Source organism: Cupressus sempervirens, chromosome 10 (genome assembly GCF_028749045.1).
Source record: "Cupressus sempervirens isolate cs-2001-9-10 chromosome 10, ASM2874904v1, whole genome shotgun sequence".
In the NCBI taxonomy this organism is placed as follows: domain Eukaryota; kingdom Viridiplantae; phylum Streptophyta; class Pinopsida; order Cupressales; family Cupressaceae; genus Cupressus; species Cupressus sempervirens.
Genome location: NC_143127.1, coordinates 256,353,241 through 256,361,155, shown reverse-complemented (window position 1 = coordinate 256,361,155; position 7,915 = coordinate 256,353,241).

Sequence of the window (7,915 nt, the reverse complement as noted above, 5' to 3'; positions counted from 1 at the left end):
AGTAATAACAAAAATTAATTTGGCTATACCTTTTTTTCTCTAATTACATAAGGTGATCCATTTCCAAACTTGACCAAAACTCCATTGCACTACTTTATTGTTACAAAAATTTGCTTGTCTCTAGTGATATGATGAGAACAATTGTTTTCAATAATCATATGATTTTTTCTATTCATACTTGAGATTAATGTTTTTAGCTCAATAATAGTATCCTTTCTGGTAGTAGACTCTTCCTTTACAACAGCAAAGACTATTTTCTCATCATTATTATCTCTATATGTATCATATTCATTTTCTTCATCCTTTTCTTTGTAACATGCTTTCTTGCCCTTTCGTCCAAAATTTGTGTACTTATTGTATTTCTATTTCATATCTCCATTATGCTCTTTCTTTTTTTTTTGTTAGGATATGTGTGTGCAAAATGACCAATTTCCCTACAATTCCAGCATGCAATAAGACTCTTTCCTTTGTCTATACATTTTCCTTTAGGAAACCTTTTTGTAATTAAACCTTGTAGTTCTTCCAATTCTCTCTCTTCTACTACTAGACCATCATATTCATCATTATCAATAGATTTTCCTTTTCTATATTGTCCATCACTTACTGATGCTTGAAAGGAAATTTCACAAGTCACTTGACTATTGTTATAATTACTTATCTCAAGCACTATTAGTTGACTGATAAGAATCAATGGTAATCTTTCTTTTGTAAATTGTTTGTACTTATTTTATAGAAGAAATTCTAATCACATACCTACTAGGTAGGGTTTTGAGTATCTAATAACAACTTCAAATTCTTCAATTGTTCTATTTTCTCCTTTGATAGCTGCAACAATCTTTTTGACACCAATCCCATACTAAGAAATAGTTCAATTATCATACATTCTTATAAAATCCAACTTTCATGTCTATCCTTCTAATTTTGCTTCCAAAACATGCTCATCACTTCCATGTATTTCTAAAATTTTGTCCCACATCTACTTGCTTATAGGTAGATTTTGGATATCTACATACTCCAAAAATTTCAAAACAATGGCCAACTCTATCATCATAGTTTTTTTAATCAACTTTTTTTTTATGTGCCTCATCTAGTGGACTAGATGGCTCTAGATATTCCTTGATAAGGTATTCATTTGTGCTCTTTGAAAGTCTAGATAAGTGTAATTTCATTGTACTAGCTCACATTCCAAAAGCATCCTCTTACTTATTAAACTTTCATACATCTTGAGATATTTTCCCTAAGCAGTTAAGCTTCCAAGTTAGGAATCTAAGCTTTGATACCAATTATAGGCATAGGATTGATTACAAGGAAGTAGGGCGGGGGGCAAGGAAGAATTATTAATCAAAAACTTTCTAACACTAATCACACAAAAATGGTCTAGTAAACTACAAGCTTCCTTTTTAACAACTTAAATTATGTGCTAGACTATATCTGATGTAGTAAGAATTTGAGGGTACCCCTACTGGAGGTAAACCTAATCCCTACAAATAACTAGATAGTGGAAACACAACACAAGATACTCAATCTAATACCAAACATCACTTCATTCATAAAATAATAGTTTACATGCAATTTGCTTGGCTATAAGGCCTTCTGGATTAGGGCCAAATACAATAGCAATTACAAAAATAGTTATACAAGATCCCTCAAGATCTAACCCAAACACCATCTAGTCCAAATCCATACTCTAGTAGAAACCTCCAAGGAAGATCAAAACTTGTACTCACAATCCCACTAAGCAATCTCCTTGATTTCCCAAGCCTTGGCTACTAGTCCTTCTCAAAATTTTCTCTTCTATCACATCCTCTTCTCCAAGTTGGATGATCTAACTTAAGACTCGACAATACATCCCTACTTATACCCAACTAAGCCATAGGTTGGCCTATCCCCTAAAAAATTGAAATAAACCTTACATTAAATATATGCATAAGCCACAAGCTGATTGAAACACTCATTAAATACATACAACCCAAATTAAATGCCAAAAGGTTGGCTCATAGATAACTAGGGAAACACATAACCAAGACATGACTGAGTGTCATAAACCACCACTGAGCATCAACAAATCCACCAAGCATAACCAAGCCCCTTCATTGACCAAGCCACTTAGTCAACACAACAACTAAACCAACCAAGCTCCCCAATATATTCCAAATTCCCCCTTTGGTGACCGAGTCCCTTCAAAGACTGAGTTACTCAGTCAACACTACAACCAACATCACAAAGCTCCAAGTGCATGTTGAGTTCCTTTAATAACCAAGCACCTCCTCCTTCTATGACCAAGTCACACATCTTTCTTTGACTGAGTTCCCCAACTCTGAGGCCAAACCACACAATTTCCTATAGGATTTCTAGCAAGCCTATGATGCTCTTGCATCAATATCTTATGCTTGATGATTTTTTCATATGTATCAATTATTTATCTTTGATCAAATTATCATTTTATTATAAACATTTGATACTATCCTATGGTTTTACCATCTTATACTAAGTCTTAATTTAATTAGAATACCTTTCTTCCTTTTAATTAAATAAATCCCTTTTATCTTATGTTGCACATGAAAATGGAATTTCCTAATTTAAAAATTAAATAAAAGACTTTTGTCTACACATTGAATGCACACTTTCCAAGGTGAGTGAAATCTCTTTTTCCTCATAATCCCTTCCACACATATTTTTCCTCTTGAGAAACTTGTACACCAAAGTCAAAGTGATAATTATTCTCCAGCATAGATTTTGCCTCTTAATCCCTAACTATTTATTTGTCTTTAAAAGAAGGTTCTCTCATCACTCTCTTCATCTTAGACTTTCATGCTATTATTATGCTATTGCACTTTCATTTAAGCACTCTTATTTGCACTCATTTAATTTAATCTTTCTTTATCTTGCATTGTAGTTTAAATAACCTAGTCTAATTATGAGGATTGTAATTATCATCTTGTTGAGTTAGTTTTATTTACCTTGTACTTTGATTGTGTCATAATTTAGTTTCTACATCATATTCTTAGTTGGATTTTTATTTTTACTTGGAGCTCTTTGCATATTAACATTTTTTCTCTTATTCTATTGAATCTTCCATCTTGTAGTGCACCTTCCAAGGGTCACTAATCTTGGTTCATTTGAGGGCCACAAGATTCATATTTTATTTATTTCCCTTGCACAGTACAATTAGGAACCTATTAGCCACCATTAAAGGCTCCTAATCAATGGGATACCATGGATAGAATGGTTTATAGAAGTATGCTACATTTTAAGAATACATTTTTTACACCTATCATGGAACCCATAATTTAAGGCTCGTAATGAATGGGATACCTTGGATAGAATGGGTTATAGAAGTGTATACAATTTAGCATACCTTAGATTTCACTATCATAGGTCCATCATTATTTTTTCATAGCTAGGAATATCGTACAATATTTCATAGTATAGGGGTTTGACATTTCCATATGTTATAGGTGATACTTTGTAGTTTTAAAATTATTGCCTTCCTATTCTATAATGCATCAAATCCCTTTTGAAGCAATATTACTTTGATTTAATACACTCTATTTCTTGGTCCTAAAGCTTCATTTGGCATTCAGAGGTATATCATATGATATTCTGACAGACTATAAAGTGTCATCCATATCTAATTTCTTACATAGTTTGAGTCATTTAGATTAGCTCATTATTATTTATCTTTCATTTTGGTTTTAGGTTTCCTAAAAAATCCTTTCTTTATTTTCATGTCTTGTGCCCTGACTTGTGGTTTTTTAGGGATTTATTTATGAAGGAGATTATATTGCATTACTCAATTATTACCAAGTGGTTTTGTAGAGCTACCTTGAAGGAAATAAAAGATTAAGAAAATAATGGTATTTATTTGATTATATCATTATCCTTGTTGTTAGGAGCATTTATTTTCATAGGCACTTAATAACTCATAAGTAAGGTCTCATATTTATGGTAGGAAAGTAAGTTCTTCTCCTTCTAAGATAATTCAAAATGTTGACCTCCTCATGTGGATCCAATTTGTATTCGATCTCCTTGCGAGATTCTTGTCTTTAGAATGCCTTCTATTGGGAAAAAAATATCAATATGAATGACCCTGGTGGGAACAAGAAAAACCCAACTTCTCCAATCCTCTATAATCACAAAGCCTTTGACAAATGCTAAAGGCTTGGAGGGACATATTATCTCCATTCACTCTAGTAAGGATGATCATGAGATTGTGACCCTAGGGAAATTTCTAGTTTGAATCCTTTTGTGGATGCAAAGCCTCCATTTCATATCATATGTAAGAAGGGCACTATGAATGGAAACCCTTACTAAGAACCTAGGATTATAGGCCACCTTATTTAGCCACTCAATATTTAAATGCAAGGATTGATTCTAGTGGACTACCTAGATCATCCTAAGATTTTATGTTCACCATATGTGTTCCTTTAGTTGTGTCGATAACACTCTTTAACAAATCCCATGTTAAAATATGAGAATCCACTTTGCGCAAGGCAAGGGAACCTCAAGTTGTGCACTATGATATTAAATTTTGAGTCACATCCTTAAGGTAGAATTTGTTTGATGTGTCTTCAATTTTTTATAATACCCATGGAAATCTATTGAATGTACACATGATGGTAGAATTCATAGGCTTTTCATTTCTTTGACACCTCCCAAATTTTTTGTATCATGCAAGGTTTCTATGTCACTTTTTGCATTGCAAAAATTGGCTTTTGAAATTTTAACTAGCTGTCAAAATAGATATTGCATGCTATCAAAAAAATCTACATAATTAAAACTATTAAAATGGTCATTCGAAGTAGGTTCTTTGTGTCAAAATCTAGTCTTTGTACACTTGCTAGTTCACTGTCACCAACTTCTATGAGAAATATCTTACAATGTTCTAGAGTATCATCTACCTTCCTGAGGAATATTGTCTGGTAGTATTGTAAACTATCATATGCATATAATCTAGAATATCATTTTCTGCTAAAGTATCACTTGGCTTCATTGTGAAGTATTGCATAAGTGTCCTATTGTCATCTAGTTTACTAAGGTTTGTTTCTTGGTTACTAATTTGGGATTTTCACACTCCAAACATATTCTTAGCTAATTAGGGCATCTTGTTCTTGATTTTTATAAATTCCTTGGTATAAAACCACTAGATTAGAGGTTGTTTTTAGGTAAAATGATTATCAAGATACCTTGATTGCATCCTTGATAAGTAAGATTGTTCAATTGTTCATCTATCTCTATTTTTTAATCTATTTTCTTGCTCTGGCTTTGATCTCTCTACTTGATCACAAATGTTATACATAGGGTATTTACTCCCAACTTGGGAACTTTGTGACAAGATCTCTTTTGGTGTCTTTTTACTCTCTATCTTTGTTTTGGGACAAGTGGACATGTTTCTCATCTATTTTAAACTTCAAGTTGTCTTGAGTCACCCTATTAGATCTTTATATCCCCTTACATGCTAGTGATGACTAGGTTTTAAATAAGTCATCAAAATAAAGCTAAAATCAACTTTGAAGAGTTACCTTTGGTTACTAGACATCAACATCATTTAGGTAAAGAACATGAAGTCCTCTTTGATGAATCCCCTAAGGAAATTTTAGAAACTTGGTTTGAACCCGTCAATCACTTTAGTAGGAATTTTGAAACACCCCTTATGTACTCTAGGTCTAAGACTAGTCTTTCTTACATCATGGCTGGAGAAGACTATGACGAGCACATTCACAAACTTTTCATGAAAATTTAAAGGCTTTGACAAATCAACTTGGGGAATAAAGCTTACATGGAAAAACAAAAAGAACATTTGGCTGAAAAATTCAATGCAAATGTGTTTTGAAACAATGGAAATGGTTCACCTCTAGAAACTACTCCAAAATAGCCTAAGAATTCTATATATGATTCACCACCTACATCTTTACATAGTAGGCATGCTTCATATGGCTTCTAACATGGTCATGACTCAGATCTTAAGATTATGAAGAAGATGAGATCCTACAGTTTCAACAAGATCGAGGCTTGCAAAAGCTCCTTATAAAATCTTTGGAAAAAAATAATGATCAATTATTTGTGCATCTAGCTTCCCAAGGTGTTATATTACCTCACAACTTTGATGTTCCAACTTAGTTCAAAAGGAAGAACCTACAACTTTGGAGATAATAAAAAAAAAAATTGAAAAAATGCAACAAGAATCAATGCATTACTACACTTGGCCCTATTTTTTAATGGAGGGGCACATTTTTCTAAATTGGTTCTTTTTTCAAATTGATCCTCGACATCATCAAAAGTTAGACTACTTATCACGAAAACTATCAAAATTTAGACAATCATGGGAAATCATAAAAGAAAAGACACACACCAAATCATTTTCACCCAAGACCATGCACAAAAGGAACAATTTGAGTACAAACTTTCCATTTCATGCGAGTGCCACTCATTGCTACAAACCCACATATAATCAACACTACCTAGGTAAGGACATGTATTTCTTCAATTTTATGTGATTTAAAAATGAAATTGATTGAAATGTGATTTATCTAATTTGAAAATGAAATTGTTTGAAATCCGATCCTGTGATTTGAAAATGTAATTGTTTAGAACTTGATTTATGTAATTTGAAAATAAAATTGATTACCTTGAAACTTAGTTTTATTTGAAAATGAAATTTCTTGGAATGACAAAAGAAAGTGCAAAAACACCATCAATTATGCCCTAAGAACATTGTAACCATTGTTGCATATTTGTAGCATAATTTGTGGTACCAATGTTTTTGGGATGACTTCCTTCAGCACTAAGTTGCAACACAAAAAAAAACCCCTTGGACCAACTATACAAAATTCCCATTCCCATGGCATTCATATATTCATTTAGTATATCCATGCACTAAACCTGATTATGGTTTTCAAATTCTAGTTTTATGGGTTTTGATTTATGAAGTTAGGTGGGCTTTGAAGAAGAATTGCTTGGGATTTTCCAAGGTGTGTAAGAATATAAACAATCACGAATGACCAAGAATTGAACAATGTAGTTTCTTATTGTACATGAATTTGACGTGGTGTTTAGACCATAGGCTCATCACTGTCTCCTCTTTACATATAATAAGAAATCCAAATAATCCTTTGCTGATCTTAGCTACAACCCCACAAACTCCTTTCTATTCCCTTGTGACCTAATTTTTCATTCACTTACTATCTACCATTACTTACAACACACATATTCACACACATGCATTGTCTCTCTTATGATTTTGAGATACATCATAGAAGGAGTTGTTAATACCCCCTCCCGCAAAAAAAAACCTCCCCTCCCCTTCCCATAATCATAATGATATATGAACATTCTCTTCTAACACCAAGAAATCATGTCTATGGTGTTTTTGGTGTTTTTTTTCTTACACATGTACATATTAATATAAGGAATCCATTTCAAATTGCCAATGGGATTCATATGTATTCATCTTTTATTTGTGTCTCTCCATACATCCCATACCATCTCATTTTCCCACCTCTCTTTACACAAATATAAAAAATGAACACAACATCTCTCCACAACTCACATATCATATTTTTTTGTTTTTTTGTAAGAATATCAAGTAGATACCATACACATATACATATAGATCTACATGTAAATATACACATACACATACCCATACACATACACATATACATATAGATCTACATGTAAATATACACATACACATACACATACACATACACATACACATACACATATATATACACATGAAAATATACATACACATACAAATGCACATGCATATACACATGCACATATACATACACATACAAATGCACATGCACATACACATACACATACACATACACATACACATACACATACACATACACATACACATACACATACACATACACATACACACATTATAGAAGAACCCAAAATA